General features: G+C 43.4%; 1 protein-coding gene across 3 annotated transcripts in view; it reads left to right on the top strand.

Moving 5' to 3' along the window:
• disp1 (dispatched homolog 1) overlaps positions 1 to 19289 on the top strand; it is an 81857-nt gene that overhangs the window by 23854 nt on the left and 38714 nt on the right. For 2 of the 3 annotated variants that reach the window (XM_079290323.1, XM_079290326.1), the window contains exon 3: positions 1752 to 1829. The exons of the other annotated variant lie outside the window; for it this stretch is intronic. The gene's annotated coding sequence lies outside the window, so the exon portion shown is untranslated. The remainder of the gene's footprint in view (positions 1 to 1751; positions 1830 to 19289) is intronic. 3 annotated transcript variants of the gene reach the window in all.

Below are 19289 nucleotides of genomic sequence, written 5' to 3' on the forward strand. Positions count from 1 at the left end.
TATTTGTACACTTGAATAAAAAATAATCAAATGCAGAGAGTTATTTAACAACATGTTAGGGAGAAGTTAGTTATACAGTCTTACAGTTACAACCGGCCCTTTGAGGGCGACCGTGATGCTGATGTGGCCCAGAGTGGAAATGAGTTTGACACCCCTGCCTTAGAGCTAAGCACTTCCGAACGCTGAACAAGATTTTGTTTAGGGGACCAAAATGTTAGTTAACTTTCATGAACTGAAGACTCACTGAAAGGGTTGCCACGCCCTAAAGCAGCGGTTCCCAAACTTTTTAGGCCGCGCACCCCCTTCTACATCCCGACCGGGTTCGCGCACCCTCCCCCCCGCCCCTTAATAAAAAAAATTAAAAAAAAGAAGCAACAGAGCCTTTTAAGCCTTCATAGCCGCATAAGAATCGGACCAATGAGAGAACAGTTTGCTCGCGCGTGGCATTTGTTTACAAGATTTAGTCCGCTGTTAAATGTTGCAGTGTGAACACAAACCGAACAAAGGAGCAACTGCAACAAAGCAAACTAACTGAAGGTGTGAAAACGCCCTGAAACACTGCAACAAAGTTTCAATAACTTTCAGTGACACAAGGCGTCACTTTTAAAGAGCAATACGGATGCGAGCACACACGCACAGGCTCAGAGGCAGATTATCACATTTCATTTACAATTAATGAGCGACTAATGTAGCCAGGATGTCTTCGGACAAAGCATCGATGCGGCGACACAGTGTTGTTGGACACCGGGATCATGTCCAACTTTTTTGCTTCTTTCCCCCCAATCATACATTCCACCATCTCTCTGGCAGCTGGCAAGCTCACGTCTTCGGCGATTGTGTGCGGTAGCCCCTTTCTCGCTATTCTGTAACCAGATATGAAGCCCGTAGTGCGTCATTTATAGACCCAACACATGAATGAGACTCCAGTTGTTTTTGGCTGTTTTGTAACTCCTCCAATTTCGATATAAACAATGTAAGGGGCTTTTGACTTGCACTGGCATGCTTGGTGTTCAGGTGGCGACGTAAATAAGAGCTTCAGACTGTTAGCCAGAACCTCGCTGCACACCACGCACTGTGGCTTTGGGGAATCTGCGTTGCCAATCCAAGTGAAGCCCAGACACACATACTTTTCATCATTTTCCTCTTTTTTTCCCAGTCTCCTCCGTCTCATCTTCCTCTGACTCTGGCTCGATTTCTTCTCCCGGTCTCTCCCCAACGCACCTCTCCGTTCCCCTCGCCTCCGATTCCTCTCTCTCTCTCTGTCCCTCTCCTCTTTTACGACTGATAGCTTCAGATGTCCCACCTGACAGTTTTTAAATTAAAATTACATTTTTTTTAAATATTTAATATTATTACACCATCAGACCGCCATTACACTTTTCCTCTCGCGCACCCCCTAGAGGCAGCTACCCCCCAGGGGTGCGCGCACCCCACTTTGGGAATCCCTGCCCTAAAGCATACCCTGCTTTATTCTCCTCCATCACTTGTTTTGCAGGCTACTGTTTGAAGCTGGAAAGCTTTGAATTGCTTTTATGCAATATATATACAGTACATATATATTTTGTCCTGTAGTTAAAGTACAAACGTAACCGCTGAAGTTTTACTTTCTACATGCTTGCTCCAGTGCTGTTGATCCTTAACTCCAGTGCAGCGGAATCTTTGTTTGCCAAGTCTTGGTCCTTGGTTTTTAATGTATCGTGAAAAAGAAAAAAACAATGACGGATGAGTCTTATCTCTGTGTCTCTTTACAGATGAATGTGTCTCTGTGCGGAGTTTGAGAGTCTGAGCGCATGAACAGATGCAGAGCATGGTCCTTTGTCATCCTACAGGTAAGACATGTGACACCGTGATACACGAGTTACTGCATCATCTCCTCTTTAAACACATAATCTACATCACGCATACAGTCATGATGGACACATTGACGACTGCTGTTTGTGGCCCATGCTTGGACCTTACAGTAGATCACATTGTCCACAGAAAGGTGTAACCCAATGTTTAATGAATTAAATACATTTTTAGCAACACACTTATGTGTTATAATCTGCTTATTGCACTGTATAATCCTAATTATAAGCACTCGTAGATGTACATAATGCTTTAAAGCGATAATCATAAGCACTTAAGGATCCTTATGACTTAAGGATCATAGGATCATAGTTTGTTATAGTTCCCACAGTTGCAATACATTAAATCTATTTTTTTAATGCATTACAAGCATATTTATAGTGCATCATAATGTGATTATAAGTTACTCACTGTTTGCTTTAAGTAAAGTAAAAAAGTCTCATTAAATCTATGCAACAGCTCACTTTACCAAAGCAAAGAATTACCACTTAGAGTAAATTATAACGTATTACATCTATGGGAATTACAATTCATTATAATGAAAAATTCTAAAATCAGCGTGTCACAGGCAGTTATGAAGTATTCCATGATTATTGTTATAAAGCATTAGGAATATCTATGAGAGCCTATAACTATATTGATACAGTGCTATAAGCAGATTATAACACATTATGAGTGTGTTTATAATGCATTATAGACATGGGCGTCATTGTTACACAGATCCCCCCGCCCAACACATCAGTTCCTGATTTTTGGTGTTGCCATCTGTAGGGAGCATAACCCCCCCTCTTGGCTATGCGCCGTACTCACTAACTTAACGGGCTGAGGTCACTAAGCCTCAATCAGAATCCCTTGATCACAAGCAGCCGAACATGAAGGAAAACATGGGAGAGAGTTAGGAACCCCCCACCCACGCCTCTGTCTGGCGAGTCCAGACAAGCCTCCGGTAAAAGGTGAGGATGTTTGTTCTCCACCTCGCTACAGCTGGGTCAGTGAGCGAGGGGTGAAGAAGTAGACCGTATCAGGGGGGGGGGGGGCATGCATCTATCTCTCAGCCACGTTTTAACGCTAATCTGGGGTCAATCCAGGGTCGTTTTACACTCGAAACCCGCTTGTTGGATGATTTGTGGTCGCGGCTGCGTGCGATGGAGTGAGACTGTTCACAAATTATCCCCACCAAGAAAAATAGTATCAACAGTTCCCTTTACCTCCTCCCAACACATGACTTCATGTTGAAGTATAAATCTGAACCCTGAAATCAGCAGTGCAGCCTGGCATGCACAAGTGATCACACACACACACACACACATTTCTCTCTCACACTCACTCAATCCGTCTCTCGGCTCGCTGTGACCTGACCTGCTGAAAGGCTTTCAGGGCCGCGTCAGTCAGCTCAACAACTCTCTCTGTTCAGAGCCTCAGCGGGTTCAAGTTGGACGGCAGTCTGTCCTCCCTCCTCATACCTTTACATTGGCTGCCTTGTCATGCAGGGAACACATGCACACCGGTGTGTGTGGGGGGGGGGTGCGTACATGCATAGAATAGATGCATTCAGTTTACAGGGATTTGTTCGTGTTTCGTTCCCTTTCGTGCACCTTGTTGTGCGTGCACTTGTGTAAATGCTTAATGTAGGCGTGCCTGCCTTCATTTATTATTGTGTGTGTGTGTGTGTGTGTTTGTAATCATCGGTGCGTTTTGAGAGCAGCGTGAACGGAGCAGCTGTGGCTGCTTTGTAACACGGACAGCGTCTGTAGTTGATCCTGCCCGGCTGCAGGCCTCGGCGCTGCCCGGCCCAGCTTCTCTCCCTTTCTAACGGACTGCACAACCTTTTTGAGAAGCTTTCTGCAGCTCTGGAGGAAGTAAACACTGACCTTAGTCCGGGGCCTGCTCCGTGTAAGCCAGGTCATAAAGTGGAAATCTGCAAATAATAATCGTTAATTATTCTGTTTTTTTGGCGGCGTTGCGACTTTTCCTCCGCATGTGTTCCCTCCGCAGAGTGTCATCATTTCCAACAGGAAATTGTGGTCATAATCAAGTAGACCGAAATTACAGGGGAATAAAGCGGCGGTTGCACGAGGGAAGTAATTTGAGGTAGTTGGTAAAAGATCTAAAAAGTAACCGTGATCAACAAATTATACCATTAGTCGAATTATTAACTTTACTCAATGCAATGTTCAATGCTCCACATGAGTCCAAGTGACTAACTATTACCTTTTTGGGCTACAACCCTTTGCAGTAAGATTGAAATCTTGGATTAGGTTTATTTGTATTCAAGAAGTTTTTTACAGTAGCGGGTCTATTGACTCAGATCTACGGTACTAACATTAAAGCTAGGCTAGCAAGAGTTTGCTAGATTCTTTAGATGATCCAACCTAAACACCCTGCCCAGCAGCGAGCAGCACTAGCTCCAAAAGAGAGTCTCCAAGTCATCAACACTGAGCCGTGACCCATCAGGCCTCACTCCAAAGCCACTCCCCCAACATTATTATTGTTATTGCAGTGTTCTGGCATGTGAAAAGCCCCAAAACCCATGGATCTGTTACTCACACTGGATTTAGGAAGTTAAAAAGGAAGTTAGGATTTTATTGTCATGTACAACTGTTGACCTTCCGGTTGCCAGACGACCCTCTTAACCCAGTGAGCCACGGTCGCCCCGTACACAAATACACAATTCTATTTAATGTATCACTTCATATCTGAAGCAACGCAGGTGAGTTTTAAGTTTTATGTAAAATAAACGACAACAAACCAACAAAATGTCCCATTAAAAAAATAACAATGTCCACATGTTGATGTAGAAACTAATGTAATCCGTTTCCCCCTGATCGTGACTGATGAAGTGACTTGGATTTCTTCTTTTCCAAATCGTTCAAACTATCATTCTCAGATGGATTCATTCAACAGTGGAACAACGGACGGGGCAAATAAACACGACGCATACCAAATGACTGATTGAACAACCAAAAGAAGGTGGCGAGAGGGAAATAATATTTTATTTTTAAAAAGCCTTCATGAAGGATTTGGTGGTTGGTCCTAATGCTCCTTAGCTTGCTGACTCAAACCAGTCTGCCAGTCACCAGCCAGTGATCCTCCACTCCCTGCTCTGCCGGCAGCTGTGTTGACTGTCTAGTGCATGGGAACCCCTGATTACTAGGCAGACTGTACAGTGGGGCTGTACACACAGACAAACACAGCCCTCTTAACTTTGATCGTGGAGAGCTGTAAGTCACTGCTGCTCCGTCATCCAAGGCCTCCGGTTATCCACCGGGCTTTATTAGGCTGATGAGTGGTTGGGAGATGTTTATCTCTGCTACGGTGCGTCTGTGTGAAGACGCCTCTGGCAGCCGTTTCATGTCCTACAATCCTCATGTTGGCAGACAATAGCGCATCTTTTCTTCTTCTTTTTTCTCACTTCATTAGAAGCGTCAGCTGCGACGGTGCGGGATGATGTCTTCGTTGAAGTTTCTGCTTTGTTGATTTTTAATAATCTGTTGCGTTTGTTGATGTGATCGGGCGCCGCCCCTCCATGTAACAAGACACAGGTGGAGTGAAATGACATCAGTGCACATGCTCAGTTGGAGGTGGCTCTCCAGGCAGAATATGATTTCACTTGAAATGCGTCCACAGTTTGATTTTTGATCAACTTTGAAACCACATATTCATATCAAGGGACAGTAAATGTGATGAATAACTGTTATTGGTTCAACATTTTCATATACACAGTCCTGCTTTGTGAACAATAACAGATGCTTTTCAGAATTGGTTTTCCAAATATTTTTAACTTGTTGAAATTGATTGTCAGCATATAATAACTATTAGCCCACATATTTGTCCAATTCTGTCAGTGACTCTATGGCCAGTTCATCTCTTTCTTTGCACGGATTGGGGCTTCCGCATCGCGTCACTTACGTTTTGGAGCAGAAGCGTGATTACTTTACTGAATGTCGGCAGCTTTATCATCCTTTACTTGCCAAAAAAATATGAGACACAATACATGTGGTTTGACTTCAGGGGAAAATATACCGTATGCGCATTGAATGTTAGTTTAATGAAGCGGATGGGATCATCAGTGTCTTCATTACAGATGCTCACGTCATCATTGTGTTCTTGGATATTGGACTCATATTAGATGTCCCGCCAAGTTTTTGCTCTGCACGATGATGGTTGTAATGTAATCCACATCATTGAAGGCTTTCTTTTTTGTTCATCTGACATCTTAACATCTATTCCATGGATTCTCAGGAAACATTGTCGTTCATGGTCCCCAGAGGATGAACCCTACTCACTTAGTTGATCACCCTACCGCATATATCGTCATTTGTAGCATTTTCACACGCTGATGTTTAGCATTTGGCTTAAAAACATTGCTGTGCAACTTTCTTTTCATCGACTAAAATGTGACCAACTGTCCAATGCAACTGTGTTGGACGCAGACGGTTGTGTTAATAGAAACTAGGCTTATATTACACAAGATTTCAGGATATCTGGTCAAGAAGAAGTTAAGCCAAAGAACCTGATCAAACATTGGAAGTCAACGTTTGATAGTTGACATCAAGTTGCAATACTTGCAACCGTACAATTAAAAAAATCTGAATTGAGAGGGAAAAGATAAAGAAGGTCTAGAGTTAAAACGATGAATCCATCAGAGGAGGAGGGTTTGGAAACCTTTTTGATGACTGATTAATCTGTTCAGCCATTTTTCAAGCAGAAATGCTTATGTTTGCTTGTTTCAGCTTTTAAAATGTGTACATTTGATTCTTTGCTTTGTCATATATGACAGTAAACTGAATGTATTTAACTGCTATGTGTCTGTTTTAATAAAAAGTCTGTGAAAGAGTAACTCACAAACCACCTGAGGTCACACTGATAGTAAAACCCAAACCGTGTTATATGGCGTAGTATCTGTCTTCCAGTCTCGTAGATCCACAGTACGTATTGAACCGGTCTCATGTATAATTCACGCCAACAATCGGAGAACCATTTGCTTTGAATTCACCTCCAGCTCTCTGTTCATTCTGTAGCTGTTTCCAGACAGGAAACAGATCTTCTAGCCAGGGAGCTGGAGAGGAAATGATAAATGAAGGCACGGCACGGACGCACGGCTTCAGATCAACGCAAAGCTGAGCTCTGTTTATTGTTGTAGGGGCTGTGGTTTTGTTAAAGATCGACCGGCTTTGATCACAGCGGCAGGAAATCCAACCTTTACATCTGTGTCTGACACCAAGCTGACCCGCTGCATATGTATGTGCGAGTGTGTACACAAAAGAATATTCTTTCAGCAACAGATATCCAAGCGCATGGATTTTTAGGTTACATTTTTGGATTTCCTCACTGACTTTCCATAGAGCTCTTTAATGGAGTTAAAGGGTAAGGACTGACTCGTGTTCTTTCTCACTGGTTTCCCACAAACCACTACCGGCAGATATTCTTTTCTTTTTTTTTTTTCTTTCATTTTGTAAAGAAGTGTAACGAAACAAATATTGTTGCTTTGACGTTGACAATTTCAATTTGGCCGCCCCTGGAATTGGGCTGTTTTGTTGTGCCTCGGAAAAAATGCCTATTGGGTTCCTTTTGTGGAGAAGTGGGTGAGTGGGAGAGATGAAGCCCGGAGGGACATGTGTATTCATAACACCAGTGCCTCCTTTCTTTTCGTCGCCATTGTCTGGTATTGTGGATCCTCTTTGCTCTATTGTCTTGTGAGTTCCGCTGGTGGTCTGTCATGTAAACAGCTCTCAAAGGGGAACCTTCTCCACTCTCCTTTTCAAAGTGTCTCTTTCTGTGGTCGTTTTCTTGACTGTCTGTCTGTCTTTCTCTTATCCCCATCCCCTCTCATTCGGAGTCCCAGTGTGAATAAGACACACACACACACACACCAACTGCTCTAACCATTACCGGCATTGCGTCGGACCCGGTGCGAGGCCTCGTAGTGTATTGGGGTTTTAGGTGCCAGTGGGGAAGGAAGGACCCTGCTGACTTGTCAGCGTCTCTGACCCCTCTGTCACAATGGCTCCCTCTCCCCTCCCACTCATTTCCCTGCCAAGCTGGGAAGAGTAAATATTTATCATCCCCCGCAACAATGGCCTGCTTGGAGGAGAAAGAGACTTTGACCGGCGCTCATGCGAGCCCCGTAGGCAAGGCCTGTGTCTGCCGGGGCCTCAAGAGCGGTTGCAGGAAGATTAAGATGGCGCAATACATATTCTAAGTCAGTGGTTGTGTCACATCATAAAGGACATTTAAAGTAAGGCTGCATCCAAGACTGAGTTGGTGAAAGCAAGAGTTTGATTTCACATAAAACTGCAAATTAACTTTGAGTTGAGCAAATGTAAACCTTAAAAAACTGAGGATTATGTTACACTTTTGATGACCTCAAATTATATTTAGTATTCAAGCTCATTGTATTTTTTCACCACTCTACTGGTGTGGTTCTAGGGATGGCGAGGTTGGTTGGTCGGCAGGTCCAGACTGAAACATCTCAACATCTGTGGGATGGATTGCCGTAACATTTAGTACAATCATGCATGGTTCCCAGATGATGAATCCTTATGACCTTGGTGATCCCTTGACTCTTCCTGTGGCACCACCATGAGGTTGACATTTGCAGTTTGATGTATCGGGATGGACTGACATGAAATTTGGTTCAGACATTCATGGCCTCCTGACGATAAATTGGGACGTTTGGCGAAAGCAGATATGCACTGCGTAACTGTTTACCAGAGGGAACTCAAATACAGTCTGAGCATTTCGCTAAAAGGAAACTCGATAAAGTAGCGTACAGTAGCTTCGACTATACAACAGTTTAGCTTAGACGGACTGTCAGACGCTGCTCTGGGTCAAAAGGATCCTGGCAGTTGGCACGAATCTATTCAAATCTTTTATTGAAAATGTGCTCCAACTGTCGCAAATTCACATCGCTGCCAGTATAGTTTTAATTTTTCTTGCCTAATGCCTCATTATTTAACATAATGTTAGCTATTCAGATTTGCCAATCTGCACATTTGCAACCACAACAAAAAGAAACCGAATTCTGCTAGTTGACTGTGGAGGAACAAAAGTACAAGGACAATCCAACTCTTTACAGTACAGTAGCTACTGTATGTAACAATAAGTTCAAGTCATATTTAGTAAACAGATGGCAGACAAATGGTAGAATTCTATGGGAAGATTTGCATTATGGACCGTCTCTTTTCCCTGCCCCTCAGCTCCTCCCTCCTGTCTTCTTCTGAGTAGGATTAGGAGAGGGCCTAGCTGTATGGAAACAGACCATACAGAGGAGGGCCTTTGTTCCCTCCGTCACATGCCAACACTCTCGTGACATCAAAGATCTCAAGGCCTGGCGATTGGTGCAGAGGCTGACAGATAGATGGACCCTTCATTGTCATACAGTACACGTGTACAGAAAAAAAGATCAAGATTTTAAAGGGGACAAAAGAAGAAGGGAGCATGAGCAAAAACGATAGGGCCTTGTTGTCATTTATGCCTGTTAGACACTGACTGAGGACATAAGGACGTACAGCATAGTCTATCATGGCACATGGAACAGGGCCTGCTATTCACTGCAAGCAGACACAGTAAGATATGCAGTAGAAAGAACACTATCCCAATTAAGGCTGTCACCATATCAGATTTTCACGACATGATTATCGTGGCCAAAATAATTTGTGATAATTATATTATCGCAATATGTAAATAAATATATTATATCATATATGGATTTGTAGTGCGTTTTGTCTCTTTTTTTTGGCAAATGAATTGCACTCAAAATAGGAGTGTTGGGGGGTGCAGATAAAGTATGTGACAATAACGGTCTATATGAAACCCTTCAAAATGAAAGGCCTTAGAGTAACTGTATGTTAACAGGAGGCTGAAGTTGTGGCTTAACATACACTATTCTCATGGTATCTCTGAACCCGCCCCCCCCCCCCCTCCCATCCACCCCATGCCTTCAACTATTCCTACCACTTCCCCTTCTTCACACAGATTACAGCCAGAAATACAGTGGAGCGTCAGCATTAAAAATAATTTAAATATATGTATGATCTCTTATACATATACAAAACTCCATAGTTTACACAATATTATCATATGTGTATTATTTACATGGTAATGTTGTATTGTTAAATGTCAGAATTGGTCTTGAGGCAGCAGTGTTCGAGCATCCTTGCTGCATCTGTCGGGAAATGAAGCAGAAATTCCTTGAATATAATTCAGCCCAGAGTGTCATGTAATATACGATCAGGGAAACACCTGTTTAAATGACCAACGCAGAGCACATCACAAGCAGATGCTTCTACACATGTTCAGTTTGAGGCATAATTAGGCAGTTAAACATCCCTCATGGTCATGTGTAGAAATGCTGGGCCGAATAAATATTTAGTCTGTCGTGACTCAGTTTTATATTGTTCCGGTACATACAAAGTTATACATTCATGGAAAGTGACCAGCATCAACCAAATTAAGAGGCTGGATCAGTGAAGAACGTTGTGCTCTTGTTTTAGCAGTGGTGGACTGTAACTAAGTACATCTACTCAGGTACTGTACTTTATTTCAATGACTTGTACTTTACTTGACCATACTTTCATTTTGATATTGAATTTGGCCTATTTTCAAAGGTTATCAAACAGCCCTGGGATGACACAGCAAATCATTTTGACAAAAACAATGCAAGATGTGAGCGACTCTTCCAAAATGTGAAGCATAATAATACAACAAGAAGATGTGCCCTCAATCAAAAGAAGAACAGAGAAATGATGCTACACTAAATGCTCATGAGCTGGTTTGATGATCTTAAAAAGGACTCAATGAATTCATTGGAAAATCATCAATCTATTTCTGTTTCTGTAATCTAGGCTACCTGAGAGGTCCTGCTGACCAGGTCCTTTCTTCTTCATTGAATCAGTGCATTACAAATCAGCCCAAAACACATGAGTGCCATTCTTCCCCATTGACTGCAATTTAGCATGAATGGAAGACTGCAATTACCATATGCATTAGTATAATGTTGTTGGCACATTGTGGATGAAATCGAAGCTGTGCAGTGTGGGAAACATCAAGAGCAACAGTCTTGGCAGATGGTTGAGTATTCAGAGATCAGATTCGGAGGAAGTACTTCTTTCCAAGCCTTCTGGATTTGATTCATCTCACAGTCTGTGTATCTGTCTGCCGAATGTGGAAATAATTTGTAGAACAGGTAAACCAGAAATATGCTGTCTCGATCAGAAAACATTTGATTCATCAAAGCAATCTGCTTCGGCCCCCCTTCCAAAGCCACATGCAGGCTTATTAGGATATACCGCCCCTCATTGAGTCCTGCCACGGCTTGCAAACTACCCACAGACTGTATATAAGAAGTGGACTGAGTCATCGTGGCGTCACCCATTGGTTTGTGGACTGTTCTTTTGAAGCTTCAAGTTCAGCGATTTTTGCCGTCGCCATCTTGGATTACGGTCATTTCCATGTTGTTGTTTTTTTGCAAGTGATAAATGGAAGTTACTATATTTGGAATGCGGAGGAGTGACGTAGAAATGCCGTATACATCTCTGGTAGCAACAGAGACCTGTCAATCACAGTAGCCCCGCCCTAAAGCACACGCTGCTTTATGGTCTGTTTGACTCTAAATGGACCATAATTTACGAAATGAACATCATTCTGTATTGAAGAAGACTTGAAACTAGAGATTGAGACCATAAACTCATGTTCACAATGTTTACTGTGGTAATAAATCAAGAGAGAAGTAGAGTCATTTTCTCATAGACTGCTATACAACCAGAGGAGTCGCCCCCTGGTGGTCAGTAGAGAGAATGAAAGTTTTATGAAACATCCGCATCGGCTTCACTGCAGCTACAGGGTGCCGTCTGGAGCAACCTTTGCAAAGATGTGCCATATTTTTCTTGCAAGCCAATCAAAACAGACGTGGCTTTTTATGGAGGGGTCTCTTAAAGAGACAGGTGCTAAAACAGAGCGTTTCAGACAGAGGGTGAATAAAGGTATCTACAGACAGGAAGTATGAGAACAATAACGGGGTTTTTGAACATCAAAGCATGTAAACATGTTCTTGTAGAAAATATGAACCTGAATATGTTATATGTTATATATATGCGTGATATGTTACCTTTTAAGACTTTGCGGATGAGCATCAATCCCAAACTACAGATATCATTAGTGTACCTCTGGTCCTCCCATTATAATTCCTTATGGGGAGGCCCTTTGACCCAAAGCATGATGTAATTCCAAAAGCTTGTCACTAATAATTTCCCCCTCATTTTAATGACTCTGAAATGAATGCCAGGCCGACGCTAGGCCCGTCATTTTCAGGGTGTGGAGTTTTTTTCCCCCCTCGTCTGCTTTTATAGCAATTTTTATAAATATTTATGGCCATTTACAGACTGGTAATAAAGTCAGCATTGGCGAAAGAAACTGGCCAACTTTCCTCTTATTTTCATTTTTAGAGCATTACTGTTCCTCCCCGCTGCCAAAAGAGCTGTACCCGCCATTTAAGTCATCATGCTAACAAGTTGTTTTCTCACATAAGAAAGAGAAGAAAAATTGCAAACAGGCCCCTCAGTCAGATGAGTATGCGCGCACATGCCCGGAGGACGCTGGCGTACCCTCATGTGTCCACATTCATGGACGGGCTTGGCACATCTGTACACGCCTCCACACAGCCTCACCGCTCACACACACACACACACACACACACACCTACCTGTACACACAAAGACACCTGTTGGCCCTTTCTTCCCTTCGTGGTACTGTATCGGTTTTCCGTTTGATGTGGAGTTTGTTTTTGGTCGTCGAGGCTCAGTGGCCGCGGAGGAGTCGGATGTTGTGTGAAGCGGACGAGCTGTCGGGACGAGAACGAGGGCACCTTTATTGTCTCGGTGTGTTTACTCTTAAAGATGTCATCTTTGATGATCAGAAAGATCTGGGCTTTAGGAATGAGAAAACACCCACTTTTGCGTTCTCTCATGTTGTGCGTTTCTTCTTTTTTCTCCTACGCATGCACGCATACACACACATTTCCTGCCCAGGATCAGAGCCGTGTGTGTGTGTGTGTGAGAGACAGAGACAGGAGTACTTATATGGGATTATTTCTGTGGGTCCATTTGTCAAAGCGCACATTCATCATGGAGCCCACTGGTGTCAGACCTGCTGCTTTCCCACCACGTCTCTATTACGCTCCGCTGCTACTCGCTTTGACACTCAACACCTGACCTGACACACACACTTAGTCACACACAGGCGCATGCTTTTGCACAAAAAAAAAGCGTGCACACACACATTTGCACATAATAGCGAGATTTCCAGAGCTTGAGACCCAGCTGCAAAAGATGAATGAATTGGGAGAAGTGACCAAGAGTGGGAGACAGTTCACAGTCGTGCCCTGAAAGTCAAGATGAATTCTCCACATTCGTGCTTGGAGTGTTTTCTCTTCCTTCCCATGCTTTAGCAAACTTCCTCTGGACTGTAGATGCACTGCAGGCTTGTATTGAGTTTCAATAATGAGACTTCATTCCACCATGTTTCCTTTTTTTTTTTGCCATTTCCGCATTGTGCTTAAACGATCTTGAACCAGAACCATGAACTCGGAAAGCATCCTTCAGCTGTTCCTCAACCACACCGACGGGGCCCCAAGCTGTCCCGACAGCAATCATCTGCTGAATTGCCCTTGAGCAACACATTGTCCTTGCAGAACTGTCACTGTGAACGTTTCCTGTTGCATATCTGTCTCTTTTAAGCTGCTGTCCTGTAGAGCTGTTCAGGTTGAATGTGTTTCAGTTTTCGGGTCAATATCATAGACCGTGTATGTGAAGAGGACGTAGTCATCGTGACGTCACCCATTGGTTTGTGGACTGTTTTGAAGCCTCGAGTTTGCAGACTTCGCTGTCGCCATGTTGTTGTTTTTTTGCAGCCAATGAAAGGAGGTTACCGTATTTGGAATGTGGAGGAGTGACGTAGAGACGCCGTTTACATCTCTGGTAGCGGCAGCGACCTGTCAATCATCACTAGAGATTGAGACCATAAACTCATGTTTACAATGTTTACTGAGGTAATAAATCAAGAGAGAAGTAGAGTCATTTTATCATAGACTTCTATACAAACACAGGAGTCGCCCCCTGCTGTTCAGGAGAGAGAAATCACGTTTTAAGAGACTTCTGCATCGGCTTCACTCTGCAGAACTGAAGGTTGCCACCTGGTCGTCACTCATCTGCATTATTTGAAAAGAAAAAAGAAGGTGCCATTTTTAACCCCTCTTAAGAACCACAAGAGAAACAGTTTATTTAGATGAAGGTATTGATGGCCAATAACAGAGTGAAGTGGGAAGTTGTCTTCCAGTAGCTGATGAAAAGTAATGAGGTCTGCAACTGGTCTGTAAAATGTTTTCGTGGGGAAGTTTTCAGGTTGTTTCTTTTCCTCATAAACAGTCAAAAACATAAATCTATTCAATGCAGGATTCCCATATGTCCTGGAAAACGGGCAAACACTTAAACAATTTTCTTGGTCATGGAAAATGATTTCAACCTTTTCCTATTGATTCTCCTATAGCCAACGCCACCCGACCGATAACAGAAATGCCAATAGTTCAATTAAATGGTTAATTAACCATCAAAGGTCCAGACTGAAACAAAGGAAACAAAGGAGAGAAGAAGTAAGACACTTTCATGTTGTCAAGCCCATATGTGTTCTGTGTTCAGGGTGTGTGTTTCAGTTCTTACAGTTTCCTCTTGTGTGCACTTTATCACTGCCGTTTGTTCAGCGTTTCCTTTTGTCTTGTAATTAATGCAACCTGTAGCGCAGCCTGTGTTTTGTTTGATCTTGCTATCTGAGAGAGAGAGAGAGAGAATGAGAGAATGAGGGAGATGTGAAATGGTGCACACCTCTCCGCAGGGAGCGGGAAGGGCTCCAAGTGCCCTGGGCTTGGCTCTAACCGGCCCCAGAACCAGACAACACACACACATGCATACATACCCAACTTAACATGCATACATGCCTCGTAACAACCTTTTTCTGCCTTACTTCCTCTTTACTTCAGTATTTCTGGCCCACTGTATCATTTTCAGCTGAATTCATCAAGCTTCCTTGGCATGGATTAGCATCCAGGAAGAATGGGCTAAAGGGGAACAATTTAGCCTAACGATAGAGTAGATGCTGGATAAATGTGTCCCTCTATCTAACATGCACATAGTCCAGCTATCTGGAGCCAGGAAGCCTTTTCAGTTGGTCCAGTTCAGCTCCCTCCTACCCAGCTCTGTAGCCCAGAGGGCCCTCCAAGAGCCCACTTGTCCTTCAGTGAGATGACAAACAGGATGAAGTCACTCCGTTTGCCTTGGCACCGGCGTTTTTGCTTCAGGCACTGCGGTGATGTGCCACGGGCTGTGTTCTCACAGCAGAGCGTCGTGCCCAGTGCTCTCTGAGAGGGACACAGCCATAACAACTCCAGTGTCCTCTGTGCAGCGGGCTAAACTCAAACCTACATTTCAGGGGTTGCAAATGGCTCAACGAGCCCTCTACTGTTTTAAATCAAACCAGCCAGGAGAAGGCTAGTGGAGCAGTCTTAGGTCCTATAACAATAATAAGCATCTCTGCTATACACATATTTATTTGAATGCATTTAAAAGTCAGAGATTTAGTTGTTAGATATTTGATCAATTACAACTTTTTTGCCAAAAGGTTTAAAAGCTATACCATAATGGATTAAATAAGGTATTTGACACATTTCAGATCCAATAAGCAGATTCATGACTGGACTCCGATTCAATAAGATGATTCTTAACTGGAACACTAGGTAGATGGCTTGTTGTACCTGCATATCTTAATCTCAAGGGACGGTCCCTGAGATATTGCCAACATGACGTCCTCTGCCGGGACCCTCACATCGGAGCAGGAACCCCCCCCCCCCCCTCCAAAAAACCCTTTAACAGGGAGAAAAAAGGAAGAAACCTCAGGGAGAGCAACAAAAGAGGGATCCCTCCATCAGGATGGGGTGAATAAGATACCAATCGCGACAAAACAGACAGATGAATGTTTTATGGTGCGCTTGTGCGATGTTCTGATGGTCGGACACAAACAACACTATGTACTGTTGGAAAAGCTCGACGGTGGATAAGATCGTAACACTTGATGGTGAACAGTCCCACGCAAAAACAGAGGAAGAGAGCATGTGCTGAACATCCAGCCCGTATATTAAGCTCATCTGTCCACGGTAAGGTCGGCGATGCGGAGACCCTCAGAGAGCAGATGGTGACTGAGATGGAGAAGGTGCTATGAAGTGGCCTGGAAGTCGAGGAGAAGTTTCTCTCCTGGCCTCGTCTGCATTCCAGCTGCTGACTGTGGTGGCACTTCAGCGACGCGTCAGCTTCCATATTTCTTTTACGTCTGGAGTTTGGAGAAAGAAAGGGAGCATGTTTTCTCCCCCTATCTCCCTCCCTTCACCCGTCCCTCTTTCCCACCACTTGTTCCCTTAAACCCTCCTTTGTTTCGTCCTTCCCCACATCTATCTCAGTATTCCTGACTGCCAAAAGGTTTATGACAGCAGGATGTGATCTCACACCTCCTCCGACATTTTCAACCACACACACACAAAAAAAAAATCTTTTTCCCTTTTTCTTCCCCATGGCCATCTAGTCCCCCACCGTCGGAGGCCCCCGCAGAAATCTGACACACAGATGCGATCTTTCAACTTTTATCACAGTTTTTCTTCACAGCCATGTCAGCCCATTTCTGCTCCACATTCATACTGTCAGACATTATGTGCGCCAGGCTTTCTTATGCTGCCTCGAACCGCCTTTGACTTTTCTCTTCATTCAAGTCCTTTAAATGTTTTTACAACACACTTACTTTGATGTTTTTAAAATGTTTTCCCACTGTCGCGTTCACCTGTGTAAGGATGTCTGTTTGGTTTCAGACAGAATAAGTCGGGGAGGCTCTTCCATTTGACAGAAAAAGTGTTGTTAATGGTATTTCTTTACACACTGTACATTTATATTAACTATCAAATAACATATTTTAGTGGCGCTGAAACATCTGGTTGATTATGTGAATCGTCAATCAAATGTGAGCCAGATTTTAGTCGTTGGTCGGACAAAAAAACCCAAATTAAAGACGATTAATCGATTATTTGCAATGAATAATGCATTTGTCAGTAATACAATTAGCCTTAGATGGCCCTTACCATTATGAAACTGATCACCTGACCATCTGTGACTAAAAAGTGCGAGCTAAATGTTGGTGTTACATAATGTATATAATGTGGGCGTTGGCATGTTTCCGTTTGTGACTTTTGTGACTCAGAAGAAATAATGCCCATGCATCCTTGCATATACTGCCGTTAACATGAGGCCGGCCCAATCGCACAAAAGTATGCTCCCTTCCCACAGGTTGGGCTACAAAGTGTTTGTTGAGTGGGGACGGGGGGCGGAGTGTTAAAGGGCTTCAGGCTTTGTGTGTGTTTGTGCAGTTCCTAAAAGGCTGTTCCCGTCCTTATGAGCAAACGCTAACTTTGGTCCCCTCAAAGAGGAACTCTCCTCCATTAATTCGCACACACAAACATCTGTCCACCAAATTCCTCCTCAACAGCCCTTTTGTGTGCGTCGTCTGTCTCTGTCCTCTCTGCACGTCCGTCCATCTGCCTCTTATCCTTCCTGTCCTTGTGGCTTTCCCTCCTTCCGCTCTGCATAACTTCCCCGTGGCCCTGATTGTGTCCGAGATCAAACCAGGACTGTTCAAACTAATTAAGATCTCTTTTCTCCCTCTTCGTCGACGCTCCTCATTTGCGGCCCCCCCTCTCCCCTACTTGATAAGGACCCAACGTTTGCATACCACCACTCTCCCTTCTTTACTTTCTCCTCTCTTGGTCCGTCCCTTCCCACCCCTCGCCCCCTGAGAGACAACAGACAGAAGAGTTGTGATTGAACTGTGTCTTTTTTTACAGAGTAGGAAGTTGCTCAGGCACTTGAAAAATGGAAGAGGTAGAGGTGGAGAGCAAGGCGGGAGAAAGCACGGGGTGATCTTTTTTTGAAGAACAACAAAAGGCTGCTCCAAAGCCCCTCCCGCCATGTGAAATCCTCAGCAAAAACTGCCCTAATTAGAAGGCTGAGCCTCGCTTTGTGCCAAAAGTGTGGATGTTTCTAGATGTGATAGAGCAGTGAAACAACAGGCCTCTGCTTCTCATTTTTAAACATGGTCTTGTTCCTTTGCCAAATCATTGCAGCTGGCCTGCACTGATTCTGCATGCAATCGAAAACCTGATGCTACACTTTGGTGGCTCATATTAAAAATATAATTATCGAAATAATGTTGATTCTAAAGGTACATTTTACGATCAGCGTTTCAGTACAAAAGCATCTCCCCCCACAGAGACTATGTAAGTGCTGGTAGCATGGCTCTAGAGATTCATGGTACCCAGATGACTCTCAATGTCTTTTTTTCCTCTTGCTCCGGGAGGTTCACATTTGTGACATTTCCGGGCGATTATTGGATGGATTACCATGACATTTGGCACTCGCATTCAGGGTGCATTTTAATAACGTTGGTTATCCCTTAACTTTTCGTCTGGCGCCGTCATCGGGTCCGATTTTTAATATGTCCAGTACTTTGGTTTTTGACAAAAACGAATGATATTCCCATCAGCCTCAGCTATACTTTGTGTCTTGCACAAACTTTGGCAGATGTTTTTAACGCTTTAAACTCAGATGTTTGCATTGGAATTGTGAGCCTATTAGCATGCTGACGTTAGCATTTAGCTCAGCATCGCAGAGCTGCTAGCTCTACAACTAGACCTTTTACATTGTTCATGATCCCGCCAATTTATCATGCAATCGCTTATTAATACAAAGACACCTCAGTACAAGTGTTTACTGTGCAGACATGAACTGTGTTTGTGAATGTCTTCTGTTGATCATGCAGTTCTTCTTTTGTCACTGCTGGATTCATGCTCGGTGTTCTGTTATATATTCATTTATTACACTATACATATTAAATCAGCTTGTCACTTGCACAATAGTTGGTATTTTTGGTTAGCTGTGATCACAATGTTTTTGTAAGAGAGAGAAGTGAGATGTTTCCCTTAGTGCAGAGGAATGATTCTGATTAAAAGGGTCTCAAAAGAAGGAGAGATGTGTGCTACATTCTTAAATGTTTTGATTTTCTTCTTCTCTTTAATCAGATAATTTCAGATCCGTCAGTTCTTTGCTGTGTGAGAACTGGTGATGTAGTGATGTACAAGGGACGGCGCCTTGGCTCCACTTTGCTTCATATTCTCTCTCATTATTTTCAAATCACAGCACGTTTAAATCTTTTCATCATCCGCAAATCAACAAGTATCCTCGCCTTTGGGTTTTGCACCTGCCGAGCGTTGTGAATCGAACATGTGGCTGTCATGTCATTCGCACCTTGGAGCTGAGAGCCAACACTTTGGAGAAATGTTGACTAGAAGTGCAGCTCTG

Source organism: Melanostigma gelatinosum, assembly GCF_949748355.1.
Source record: "Melanostigma gelatinosum genome assembly, chromosome: 19".
NCBI lineage: Eukaryota > Metazoa > Chordata > Actinopteri > Perciformes > Zoarcidae > Melanostigma > Melanostigma gelatinosum.